General features: G+C 39.6%; 1 protein-coding gene across 6 annotated transcripts in view; it reads right to left on the bottom strand.

Annotated features, from left to right (window-relative positions):
- LMLN (leishmanolysin like peptidase) overlaps positions 1-13636 on the bottom strand; it is a 135645-nt gene that overhangs the window by 113460 nt on the left and 8549 nt on the right. The gene's annotated exons all lie outside the window — the stretch shown is intronic.

The raw sequence follows: 13636 nt of genomic DNA on the forward strand, positions 1-13636 counted from the left end.
TATTATCCAAAATATACAAAGAACTCTTAAAACTCAACAGTAAGAAAATGAGAGACTTCCCTGGCGGTCCAGTGGTTAAGACTCTGCGCTTCCAATGCAGAGGGCCCAGGTTCGATCCCTTTTCGGGGAACTAAGATCCCACATGCTATGCCCAGCGCAGCCAAAAGAAAGAAAAAGAAAATGAACAACCCAAGTAAAACATGGGCCAAAAACCTTAATAGACACCTCACCAAAGAAGGTATATGGATGGCAAGTAAACATACGAAGAGACGTTTCACATTATATGTCATCAGGGAAATGCAAATTAAAACAACAAGATATCACTATACACCTATTAGAATGGCCAAAATCTGGAACACATACGATACCAAATGCTGCCAAGGATGTGGAGCAACAGAACTCTCATTCATTGCTGGTGGGAATGCAAAATGTACAGCTACTTTGGAAGACAGTTTGGCAGTTTCTTACAAAACTAAACATACTTTTACCATAACCACCCAGCAATCATGCTCTTTGGTATTTACACAAATGAGTTAAAAACTTATTTCCAAACAAAAACCTGTTCAAGATGTTTATAGCAGCTTTATTCATAATTGCTACAACTTAGAAGCAGCCAAGATGTTCTTCAAGAGGTGAGTGTATAAATAAACAGTGGTACATTCAGACAATGGAATATTATTCAGAGCTAAAAAGATGAGCTATTAAGCCAGGAAAAGCCATGGAGGAACCTTAAATGCATATCAGTAAGTGAAATAAGCCAATCTGAAAAGGTTACATACTATATGATTCCAACTATATGACATTCTAGAAAAGGCAAAACTATGGACACAGTAAAAAGATCAGTGTTTGCCAGGGATGGAGGGGTGGGGGATTAATAGAGCACAGAGGATTTTGAGGGCAGTGGAACTACCCTGTATGATACTGTAATGACAGCTACATGTCTTTATACATTTGTCCAAACCCATAGAATGTACAACACGAAGAGTAAATCCTAATGTAAACTATGGACTTTGGGTGACTATGATAATGTCAATATAGTTTCATCAATTATAACAAAAGTACCACTCTGGTTGGGGATGTTGATAATAGGGGAGTCTATGCATGTGAGGAGGAACAGAGTATTTGGGAAATCTCTGTACCTTCTTCACAATTTTGCAGTGAATCTAAAACTGCTTTTAAAAAATAGTCTTTAAGGGCTTCCCTGGTGGTGCAGTGGTTAAGAATCTGCCTGCCAATGCAGGGGACACAGGTTTGAGCCCTGGTCCGGGAAGATCCCACATGCCGTGGAGCAGCTAAGCCCGTGCGCCACAACTACTGAGCCTGCACTCCAGAGCCCGCAAGCCACAACTACTGAACTCACATGCCACAACTACTGAAGCCCATGTGCCTAAAGCCCATGCTCCACGACAAGAGAAGCCACCACAATGAGAAGCCTGCGCACCTCAACGAAGAGTAGCCCCCACTCGCCACAACTAGAGAAAGCCCGCGCGCAGCAACGAAGACCCAACACAGCCAAAATAAATAAATAAATAAATAAATAATAGTCTTTAATTAAAAAAAAATGAAGATGAGAAGACAATGGAACAAATAGTTAAAGTGCTAAAAGAAAGATGTTCAATACTGAAGTCTATCTCCAATGAAACTACCCTTCAAAAATGAAGAGGAAATAAAGATATTTCAGATAAACAAAAATTGAGAGAATTCATCTCCAGCAGACCTCCACTACAGGAAACACTAATGGAAGTTCTTCATGGTAATGGAAATGACACTAGAGGGTAACTTGGATCTTGTCTCAGTTCAGGCTGCTATAACAGAATACCATAAACTGGGTGGCTAACAAACAACAGAAATTTACTTCTCACAGTTCTGGAGGTTGACAAGTCCAAGATCAAGGCGCCAGAAGACTGGGTGCCTGGTGAAGGCCCACTTCTTGTTTCTTAAGGCCATAGTCTGGTTGTATCCTCTGGCAGAAGGGGCAAGGAGCTCTTTCATAAGGGTATTAATCTCATTCATAAGGGTTCTGCCCTCATGACCTAATCATCTACCAAAGACCCTATCTCCTAACCATTATATTGAGAGTTAGGCTTTCAACATATGAATTTTGGGGGAACACAAACATTCAGTATATACAAGATCTGTAGGAAGGAATGTGGACAAGTGGAAATGATAGATAAGTAAATACAAAAGTCTATTGTGTAGAAAACAGTTAACATAGCAGGCCTAAGACTACGATCTTTAGAAAGACCTGCTTGCAAGTTTGACCTTTCACTGGTCCCGGAATTTGAATGGTAAACAGTCCCTACACTGACATAAAACTTCCCTAAGCAATAAGGCAGTCTCATTTTGCCCAAGCTGTTAATAGAAATAATACAGTTTATGCTGAACATCTGTTTACTTCTCAGAGTCAGGAATGTTAGTGACTGAAACTGTGCCTACATGACCAATCTCCAATAAAAACCCTGGACTCCTAGACTCAGACGAGCTTCCCTGTAGACAATTTGTGCTTGTTCTTACAAGTTACTGCTAAACGGATTAAGCATGTCCTATGTGACTCCACTAGGAGAGGACTCTTGGAAATGTCAACAAAAATTCAACTAACAATCAAGTTAAGAAGAGAAAAGTGTATTTAATTTGGGCCAAACTGAGGATTATAACCTGGGAGATAGACTCTCAGAAGTTCTGAGAACTGTTATGCCTGTTAGAAGTCAAAGGCACAGTCATATACATTCTCAAGACAAAGAATCATACATCAAAATGACATACTGATATTTTACATAAAGTTCACCAAAGATATATAGTCCAGGTAAGCACGTACAAAGGCAAAGAGAACAGTAAGTCACTACGGCCCCCTACAGAGTTGGGAAAGAATGGTATTCTTTTAAGAAATTACATTGCTAGTGCCAGAAGAAAGGGAAAAAATTGATCTTTACGGTCCAGCAGGCATTCCCATCTTTGAGGAGGTCTGTTTAATGTGTAATTCAGATGCACACAAGGAGGGAGGGAGGAGGCCCAAACGGACACAGAGACAGAACTTTATGTTTAAATTTTCTTGTCCTGCCTTAAAATACACATTTTATTTCATCAGAAGCTTGTGTCCGGTTTCCTTCAGTTTTTGCTCCAGGAGCCTTTTCTTTTCACTGATTGTGCTTGATATGTATCCTTTCACTGTAATAAATCTTAGCTGTGAGTACAACTATATGCTGAGTCCTGTGAGTCCTTCCAGCAAATCACCAAACCTGGGGTGGTTTGGAGACGTTCAACAGAATTATACACATATTTCTTTTCTTCTTTTCATTTCTTTAGAGACATTAACTGTTTAAAACTAAAATTATAAAATTGCAATTGTGAGATTTATAATATATGTAGAGTTATTATATATTACGGTAATAGCAAAAGAACAAGGAAATAGTGACACTATACTGTTGAAAAGTTCCCATATTTAACATGGCTATAAACTTTAAGTAGATGTCATAAATTCAAGATATATATTATAATCAATAGAGCAAACATTCAAAAATATATTGCATTTTATTGTTGGTTAATTACACCTCAATTTAAAAAGTAAAGCAATGAGATATAGCTAAAAAGTAAACAAAGGAATTAAAATAGAATACTAAAAAACAGAAGGCACAAGCAGTCAAGTGAAACAAAGAAAAAAAATAGCTAAACTGCCAATCCAAACCCAACCATGTCAAAAATCACATTAAATGTAAACATTAAATGTAAAAGGACTGAACATTCTTGTTAGAAAGCAGAGACTGTCAGACTAGACAGAGCAAGATGCAACTATTTGCTATCTATAAGAAGCCCATTTTAACTATAAAGACACAGAAATTGAGAGTATAAGGATGGAAAAATACACATCACGTAAAGACTAATCAAAAGAAAGCCAGAGTGGCTATATTAGTATTAGACAAAGTGTATTTCAAAACAAGGAGTATTAATTACCAGGAATAAAGAGAGGGCAGTATGTAATGCTAAATGGGTCAATTCACCAAAAAAATAACAATGTAAAATGTGTAAACACCTAACAGCAGAGCTGCAAAATACGTGAAGCAAAAACTAAAAACTGAAAGGAGAAATAAACAAATCCACAATTATAGCTGGTGACTTCAACATTCCTATCTCAGTAATCAACACAAGTAGACAGAAAATCAGTGAGGACATGGGAGACCTGAGCAGCACTACAAATAACTTGACCTAAATGACATTTATAGAACCACCTGCCCCAACATCAGCAGAATGTACATTCTTCTCAAGTACACACAGAACGTTAACCTGGTTAGATTTTTGGCTATAAAACATTTTTTACTATAAAACAATCCTTAAGTAATACAAAAAACTGAAATCATACAAAGGATGTTTGCTATCCATAACTAAATTAAACTAAAATGCAATTAGGGAAAGATAACTGGGAAATCTCCAAATATTAGAAAATCAAACAACATTTTTTTTTTTTTTTGTGCCACACCACGAGGCCTTCGGGACCTTAGTTCCCGGACCAGGGATTCACTGTGCCCCTTGTAGTGAAAGCTTGGAGTCATAACCGCCAGGGAATTCCCGAACAACAAACTTTTAAATTATTCTTAGGTTGAAGATGAAGTCACAAAGGAGATCAGAAAATATTTTTAATTGAATGATAATAAGATTACAAGCAATTAATATTTGTGTGATGTAATTAGTGATTAGAAATTTATAACTTTAAATACTTATATTAGAAAAAATAATCTCAAACTAATGACCTAAGCTTCCACCTTAAGAAACTAGAAAATGAAGGGCAAATTAAACTCAAAGAAAGCAGAAGAAAGTAAATAATAAAGAACAGAAATCAATTAAATGGAAAACAGAAAAATGATAGAGAAAAATCAATGAAACCAAGAGGTGGTTCTTTGAGAAGATCAATACAATTGATATATCTCTAAGCAGACTAAGAGAGATGATACCAATTACCAATATCAAGAATGAAACAGGGCATATCACTGTAGACTTTACAGACTGTGATACTGTGATTTATAATAAAATATATATATTTGGTCTTTGCCCCATTTTTGGAATTTCCTAAGACCTCTGGAATTTCCTAAATGATAAAAGTGATCAGGTGTCTTTTGTCATGTTAATGAGGTAACTTTTGGAAGCACCTAAGGGTGGAGACTGGTTACCAGTGGAGCCAAGCATGTGAATAGAAGATTGGAACTTTCAGTCCTTCCCACCCCCTCTAACCTCTGAGGAGAGGAGAGGGGCTGGAGATCAAGTTCAACCACCAATGATTTAATCAATTATATCTATGTAATGCCTACCTAAAACCCGAAAGGATGGGGTTTGGAGAGCTTCCAGGGTGGTGAACACGTGGAGATTCCGGGAGAGTGACATGCTCAGAAAGCACAGAAGCTCTGTGCCCTTTCTCCATATGTTGCCCTATACATCTCTTCCATCTGACTGTTCTTGAGCTACATCCTCGTATAATAAACCAGTAATCTAGTAAGTAAAAATTTTCTCTGAGCTCTGTGAACCTCTTTAACAAATTAATCAAAACCAAAGAGGGGGTTGTTGGAACTTCCGATAGCTGGTTGGTCAGAAGCACAGGTAACCACCTGGACTTACATTGGATCAAATAGGGGAGAAGGGGCAATGCTGTAGGTCTGAACTCTTAACCTGTGTAATCTGATGCTATCTCTGGGTAGACAGTGTCAGAATTGACATGAATTGTGGGACACTCACCTGGTGTTGGAGAGTGGTTTGGTGATGTGTGGAAAACCCTTGACACATTAGAACTGGTAACTCAGAACCCTTTACAGACATTTAAAAGATCAAATGGGAACATTAAGAAAACTGTATTTCCATAAATTTGGCAACTCTGATGAAATGAAATTCTTTGAAAGATATGACTTACCGAAACACAATCAAGAAGAAATAGATAACCTGAATAGTCCAATATCTATTAAAGAAAATAAGTTCATAGTTTATAACACTCCAATAAAGAAAATTCCAGGCTGAGATACCTCCACTCATGAATTCTACTAAACATTTAAGGAAAAAACAATACTGCTTGTATACAAACTCTTTCTGAAAGTAGAAGAGGAAGAAATATTTCCCAATTCATTCTATAAGGTCAGCATTACCTTAATACCAATCCCAACAAAGCTACAGAAGGAAAAAAAACCAAGTACAAACCAATATCCTTAATGAATACATATGCAAAATCATCAAAAAAACACTAGCAAATGAAATCCAGCAAAATGTAAAAAGGGTAATACATCATGATCAAGTGGGGTTTTATCTCAGGGGGATGCAAGGCTAGTTCATCATTCAAAAAATCAATCAATGTAACTCACAATATCAACAGAACAAAAAAAAAAAAGCTACATGATTATAACAATTGATGCAGAAAAGACATTTAATAAAATTCAACACCCATTCATGACAAAAATTGTCAGCAGGCTAGGAACAAAAAGTAATTTTCTTAACCTGATAAGGCACATCTACCAAAAATCTACAAACTAATACTTTTCTTTGCATGAAAATTTTTTATAGGGACTTCCCTGGTGGCACAGTGGTTAAGAATCTGCCTGACAATACAGGGGACACAGGTTCAATCCCTGGTCCAGGAAGATCCCACATGCTGTGGAGCAACTAAGCCTGCATGCCACAACTACTGAAGCTCACGCGCTGCAACTACTGAACCCACGTGCTGCAACTACTGAAGCCCACGTGCTCTAGGGCCCATGTGCCACAACTACTGAAGCCCATGCGTCTACAGCCCATGCTCCACAACAAGAGAAGTCACCTCAATGAGAAGCCCGTGTACTGCAATGAAGAGTAGTCCCTGCTCACCATAACTAGAGAAAGCCCACGTGCAGCAATGAAGACCCAACGCAGCCAAAAAGAAAAAAAAAATTTTTTAATACAATTTTGAAAGGTTACTTTCAATTTACAATTATTACAAAATATTGGTTATAGTCCCTGTGTTGTACAATACATCCTTAAGCCTATCTTATACTCAGTAGTTTGTAGTTCTCCCCTCTCACCCCCCTCACTGGTAACCACTAGTTTGTTCTCTGTATCTGTGAGTCTGCTTCCTTTTTGTTATATTCACTAGTTTGTTGCATTTTTTAGATTCCACATATAAGTGATATCATACAGTATTTGCCTTTCTCTGTCCGACTTATTTCACTTAGCATAATGCCCTCCAAGTTCCTCCATGTTGCTGCAAATGGCAAAATTTTGTTCTTTTTTAAAGCTGAGTAGTGTTCCATGCAACTAATACTCTTTTTTTTTTTTAAAGTACACACACTCTTTTTTTTTTTTTTAATTTTTTTTTTAAATTTATTTTTATTTATTTATGGCTGTGTTGGGTCTTCGTCTCTGTGCGAGGGCTCTCTCTAGCTGCGGCAAGCGGGGGCCACTCCCCATCACGGCGCGCGGGCCTCTCACCATCATGGCCTCTCCTTTTGCGGAGCACAGGCTCCAGACGCGCAGGCTCAGCAATTGTGGCTCACGGGCCCAGCTGCTCCGCGGCATGTGGGATCCTCCCAGACCAGGGCTCGAACCCGTGTCCCCTGCACCGGCAGGCAGACTCTCAACCACTGCGCCACCAGGGAAGCCCCCAACTAATACTCTTAATAGTGAAAGACTGAATGTTTTCCCCCTAAGATCAAGAACAATGCAAGGATGTCTACTCTCACCACTCTTATTCAATATTATAATGAAGGTCCCAGTCAGTATGATAAGGCAATATTAACATTAAATATTTGTAATAAGCAAAAGATACATATTGTAATCCCTAAACACACACACACACACACACACACACAGCACGCACACGAACCCCACAGACAAGTGAAATGTATCGATAAAAGGATGGAAAATTCTAATCGTAAGCCAGGTGAAATGGCTATACTAATATCAGCAAAGCAGACTTCAAGACAGAGAGTATCACCAGAAATAAAGAGTAATATTTTATAATAATAAGGGGTTAATACCTCAGAAATACATAATTATAAATGTGAATGTACCTAACAATAGATTCAAAATCCATGAAGCAAAAGCTGACAGAACTAAAGGAAGAAAAAAAACATCTATAATCTTAGAAATTTTTAAAGACTCTCTTAGACAAAACGTTTTAAGAATATAGAAATCTGTAGCCAATATTTTGTAATAACTGTAAATGGAATGTAACCTTTAAAAATTGTATAAAAAAAGAATATAGAAATCTGAAGTGTACCATCAATCACCTCACCTTTTTGACATGTATAGAAAGCTACACTCAATACCTATAGAATATATATTCTTTACTAGTACACAGAAAAGTTTAGCAGGATACAGCATATGCTGAGGTATAAATAAATCAATCTCAAATTTCAAAGAACTGAAATCTTACAAAAGATACTCGCTAAATTAGAAATCAATAACCATAAGATATCTAGAAAAGGACCACATATTTAGAAATTATATTTTAAACATTTTTAATAATCCATGGATCAAAGAAGAAATTACCAGGGAAAATAAAAATGAATTATCACTTTGAATGAAGTGATAATTAAAATACAATGTGTCAAAATCTGTGGAATGTAGCTACAGTTGTACTTTGAGAGAAATACAGGTCATTAAATGTTTATGGTAGAGAAGAAAAAAAAGGCTAAAAAACAATGATCTGGGACTTCCCTGGTGGCACAGTGGATAAGACTCCATGCTCCCAATACAGGGGGCCCAGGTTCGATCCCTGGTCAGGGAAGTAGATCCCACATGCATGCCACAACTAAGAGTTCACCTGCCGTAACTAAGGAGCCTGCAAGCTGCAACTAAGAAGCCCACGTGCCACAACTAAGGAGCCCAGGAGCCTCAACTAAGGAGCCCATGAGTCACAACTAAGGAAGCTGCCTGCCACAACAAAGATCTGGTGCAACCAAATAAATGAATAAATAAATAAACATTAAAAATAAAAAAGACAAAAAAACAAACAATGATCTAAGTTTCCACCTAACAATATGAGCAAAGTAAATCCACAATAAGTAGAAAGGAAAAATAATAAAGAACAGGAAAAAATGAAATAGAAAACAATAATTAAAGAAAATTACCAAAGCTAACAGTTGGCTATTTAAAATGATTAATAGGGACTTTCCTGTTGGTGCACAGTGGTTAAGAATCTGCCTGCCAGGGCTTCCCTGGTGGCGCAGTGGTTGAGAGTCTGCCTGCCAGTGCAGGGGACATGGGTTCGAGCCCTGGTCTAGGAGGATCCCGCATGCCGTGGAGCAGCTGGGCCCGTGTGCCACAGCTACTGAGCCTGCGCGTCTGGAGCCTGTGCTCCGCGACAAGAGAGGCCACGATGGTGAGAGGCCCGTGCACCGCGATGAGGAGTGGCCCCCGCTTGCCGCAGCTGGGGAGGGCCCTCGCACAGAGACGAAGACACAACACAGCCAAAAATATAAATAAATAAATAAATTAATTAATTAATTAAAAAAAAAAAGAATCTGCCTGCCAATGCAGAGGACACGGGTTTGAGCCCTGGTCCAGGAATATCCCACATGTCGCGGAGCAACTAAGCCCATGAGCCACAACTACTGAGCCCGCGTGCCACAACTACTGAAGCCCGTGTGCCTCGAGCCCATGCTCCACAACAAGAGAAGCCACCACAATGAGAAGCCCACGCACTGCAACGAAGAGTAGCCCTCGCTCGCTGCAACTAGAGAAAGCCCATGTGCAGCAACGAAGACCCAACGCAGTCAAAAATAAATAAATAAATAAATAAATTTGTAAATAAAATAAAATGATTAATAAACTTAATAAGCCCCTAGAAAGAATGGACTAGAATAAAACAGAATAAACCCAAATTACCACATTAGAAATGAAAGCATGGATATCACTCAGATTCTACAGACATCAAAAGGATAATTTATTATGAACAATTTTATGTCAATACATTTAACAATTCAGATGAAATAAAGTCCTTCAAAAACACAAGTTACCAAGACTGACACAAGATCAAATGGATACTATGAACAGACTTGTATGAGAGAAACTGGACTTATCTATCCCTACATAGTGGTTTCTTGGGGCCAGAAGTGAAAACATGGGTTTTCTGTAAGTGAGCACAAGGGATCTTTCTGGGGTGATGGAAATGTTCTAAAACTGGACTGTGGTGATGGTTCTGTAGATCTGTAAATTTATAAAAATCATGTAATTGGACACTTAAGTTGGTGAATTTTATGGTATATAAATTATAGCTCAATAAAAGTATTAAAAAAACCCACAACTCTCTACAAAGAAAACACTAGATCCAGACAGTTTCAGTTATGAATTATACCAGACATTTAAGGAAGAAATTTTCTTTTAGAAAATACATGATAGAATTTCCCAACTCATTATGTAAGGCCAGTATAATTCTGCTATTAAAAGCTAACAAAGCGGGCTTCCCTGGTGGCGCAGTGGTTGAGAATCTGCCTGCCAATGCAGGGGACACAGGTTCGAGCCCTGGTCTGGGAAGATCCCACATGCCGCGGAGCAGCTGGGCCCGTGAGCCACAATAACTGAGCCTGCGCGTCTGGAGCCTGTGCTCCGCAACAAGAGAGGCCGTGATAGTGAGAGGCCCACGCACCGCAATGAAGAGTGGCCCCCTCTTGCCATAACTAGAGAAAGCGCTCGCACAGAAACGAAGACCCAACACAGCCATAAAATAAATAAATTTAAAAGCTAACAAAGAGACTTCCCTGGTGGCGCAGTGGTTAAGAACCTGCCTGCCAATGCAGGGGACACGGGTTCAAGCCCTGGTCTGGGAAGATCCCACATGCCGCAGAGCAACTAAGCCCATGAGCCACAACTACTGAGCCTGCACGCTAGAGCCCGCAAACCACAACTACTGAGGCCCGTGCGCCTAGAGCCTGTGCTCTGCAACAGAGAAGCCACCGCAATGATAAGCCCGCGCACCACAACGAAGAGTAGCCCCCGCTCACGGCAACTAGAGAAAGCCTGTGCTCAGCAACAAAGACCCAAAGCCAAAGATAGATAGATAGATAGACAGATAGATAGATAGATAGATAGATAGATAAATAAATAAAGATTTTAAAAAGCTAACAAAGAAGATGGCAGAGTAGAAGGACGTGCACTCACTCCCTCTTGCAAGAGCACCGGAATCACAACTAACCGCTGAACAATCATCGACAGGGAGACACTGGAACTCACCAAAAAAGATAGCCCACATCCAAAGACAAAGGAGAAGCCACAATGAGACAGTAGGAGGGGCGTAATCACAATAAAATCAAATCCCATAACTGCTGGGTGGGTGACTCACAAACTGGAGAACACTTATACCACAGAAGTCCACCACTGGAGTGAAGGTTCTGAGCCCCACATCAGGCTTCCCAACCTGGGGGTCCGGCAACAGGAGGAGAAATTCCTAGAGAATCAGACTTTGAAGGCTAGCGGAATTTGACTGCGGGACTTTGACAGGACTGGGGGAAACAAAGAGTCCACTCTTGGAGGGCACACACAAAGTAGTGTGTGCATCGGGACCCAGGGGAAGGAGCAGTGACCCCATGGGAGACTGAACGAGACCTACCTCCTAGTGTTGGAGGGTCTCCTGCAGAGGCGGGGTGTGGCTGTGGCTCACTGTGGAGACAAGCACACTGGCAGCAGAAGTTCTGGGAAGTACTCCTTGGCATGAGCCCTCCCAGAGTCCACCATTAGCCCCACCAAAGAGCCGGGTAGCCTCCAGTGCTGGATCGCCTCAGGCCAAACAACCAACAGTGAGGGAACCCAACCCCACCCATTAGCAGACAAGTGGATTAAAGTTTTACTGAGCTCTGCCCACCAGAGCAACAACCAGCTCTACCCACCACCAGTCCCTCCCATTGGGAAGCTTGCACAAGCCTCTTAGATAGGCTCATCCACCAGAGGGCAGACAGCAGAAGCAAGAAGAATTACAATCCTGCAGCCTGTGGAACAAAAACCACATTCACAGAAAGATATACAAAATGAAAAGGCAGAGGACTTTGTACCAGATGAAGAAACAAGATAAAACCCCAGAAAAACAACTAAATGAAGTGGAGATAGGCAACCTTCCAGAAAAAGAATTCAGAATAATGATAGTGAAGATGATCCGGGACCTCGGAAAAAGAATGGAGGCAAAGATCGAGAAGATGCAAGAAATGTTTAACAAAGACCTAGAAGAATTAAAGAACAAACACCTAGAAGAATTAAAGAACAAACAAACAGAGATGAACAATACAATAACCGAAATGAAAAATACACTAGAAGTAATCTACAGCACAATAACTGGGGCAGAAGAACGGATAAGTGACCTGGAAGACACAATGGTGGAATTCACTGCCATGGAATAGAATAAAGAAAAAAGAGTGAAAAGAAATGAAGACAGCCTAAGAGAGCTCTGGGACAACATTAAATGCAACAACATTCGCATTATAGGGGTCCCAGAAGGAGAAGAGAGAGAGAAAGGACCAGAGAAAATATTTGAAGAGATTATAGTGAAAAACTTCCATAACATGGGAAAGGAAATACCCACCCAAGTTCAGGAAGCATAGAGAGTCCCAGGCAGGGTAAACCCAAGGAGAAACACACCAAGACACATAGTAATCAAACTGACAAAAAGTAAAGACAAAGAAAAATTACTGAAAGCAACAAGGGAAAAATGACAAATAACATACAAGGGAACTCCCAAAAGGTTAACAGCTGATTTCTCAGCAGAAACTCTACAAGCCAGAAAGGAGTGGCCCGATATATTTAAAGTGATGAAAGGGAAGAACCTACAACGAAGATTACTCTACCCTGCAAGAATCTCATTCAGATTCAACGGAGAAATCAAAAGCTTTACAGACAAGCAAAAACTAAGGGACTTCAGCACCACCAAACCAGCTGTACAACAAATGGTATAGGAACTTCTCTAAGTGGGAAACACAAAAGAAGAAAAGGACCTACAAAAACAAACCCAAAACAATTAAGAAAATGGTCATAGGAACATACATATCGATAATTACCTTAAACGTGAATGGATTAAATGCTCCAACCAAAAGACACAGGCTCACTGAATGAATACAAAAATAAGACCCATGTATATGCTGTCTACAAGAGACCCATTTCAGACCTAGGGACACATACAGACTGAAAGTGAGGGGACGGAAAGAGATATTCCATACAAATGGAAATCAAAAGAAAGCTGGGGTAGCAATACTCATATCAGATAAAATAGACTTTAAAATAAAGAATGTTACAAGACACAAGGAAGGACACTACATAATGATCAAGGGATCAATCCAAGAAGAAGATATAACAATTATAAATATATATGCACCCAACATAGGAGCACCTCAATACATAAGGCAACTGCTAACAGCTATAAAAGAGGAAATCGACAGTGATACAATAATACTGGGGGACTTTAACACCTCACTTACACCAATGGACAGATCATCCACACAGAAAATTAATAAGGAAACACAAAGTGCAAATGACACAATAGACCAGATAGATTTAATTGATATTTATAGGACATTCCATCCCAAAACAGCAGATTACAGTTTCTTCTCAAGTGCACACAGAACATTCTCCAGGATAGATCACACCTTGGGTCACAAATCAAGCCTCGGTAAATTTAAGAAAACTGAAAGCATGTCAAGCATCTTTTCGG

Source organism: Balaenoptera borealis (genome assembly GCF_965194805.1).
Source record: "Balaenoptera borealis genome assembly, chromosome: 5".
NCBI lineage: Eukaryota > Metazoa > Chordata > Mammalia > Artiodactyla > Balaenopteridae > Balaenoptera > Balaenoptera borealis.